Here is a 1,074-nt window from a genome sequence, read left to right as displayed (position 1 = left end):
TTTTTTCTCTTAATCTATGCTGTATTCTCAGCACCTAGAACATTCCTGGCACAAAAACCAAATTCACTGCCGTCGAGTCGATCCGACTCATAGCGACCCCTTCTTGGGTTTCTGAGACAGTATCTCTGTGGAAGTAGATTGCCCAATCTTCCCTCCAAGGAGTGTCTTGTGGGTTTGAACCTCCAGCCTTCTGGTTAGCAGTCAATGCCTTAGGCACTACCTCACCAGAGCTCCCTAACACACAGTAGGTGCTCAATAAATATGTGTCAAATACATAAGTGCCTCTTTCCAAGACAGGGATGCAGTGCTATAAATGTTGTTACTAAATGAACTGGGCTGAAACAAACTTCCCAGGCTGACAGGCCCACGCAAGACCCCTCGTCCTGGTACATGAGGAAAAGAAGACTGGGAAGACCAAGTCCAGAAGCTTCCATAGGCCTGAACAAAACACATAAGCAGAGACTTCCCACTGCCCTTGTCCAAGCCCCCACCACTGAACAACACTTGAAAGCCCACCTCTGTAAATGTATCCTTCCAATGTCCTTGGAGACACCCAGTATAGGTGTGACTCAAACTGACTTCCGATACAATTCTGAAGTTCAATCTCCCCTCAGTAGCCTATTCATGCCATTCACACTTTGACCACAAGAGGGCAATGTGGCTGCACATACCACACCAATGCGGACCCGGTTTGGGTGTGTGTTCTGAATTTGAGTGAAGTTCAAACCTACCTTAGTGATACTGCCTTGGAAACCCAAGGAGAGGTCGCTATGAGTCGGATCTGACTCTACGGAAATGAATTTGTTTTTGTTTTTGTTGTTGTTGTTGTTTTGGAAAATACACTTCATCATAACAAGTTTGGTACTAATTCTAGAATTATTAGAACATATATGATTTAGAGTATATTTTTATAAATGTGATTGATATAATGAAATGTGGGCTCTAAAATCAGGTATCTGTCACCTGGCACTTTGTCATACTGTGGTGGCTTGCATGCCACCGGTATTTCAAACACCAGCAGGGTCAACCAAGGTAGACAGGTTTCTGAGGAGCTCCCAGACTAAGACAGACTCC

The sequence above is a fragment of the Orycteropus afer genome, unplaced genomic scaffold, assembly GCF_000298275.1.
Source record: "Orycteropus afer afer isolate SDZICR_OR568_19922 unplaced genomic scaffold, OryAfe1.0 scaffold00288, whole genome shotgun sequence".
NCBI classification, from domain to species: Eukaryota; Metazoa; Chordata; class Mammalia; order Tubulidentata; family Orycteropodidae; genus Orycteropus; species Orycteropus afer.
This window is presented reverse-complemented; position numbering follows the sequence as displayed.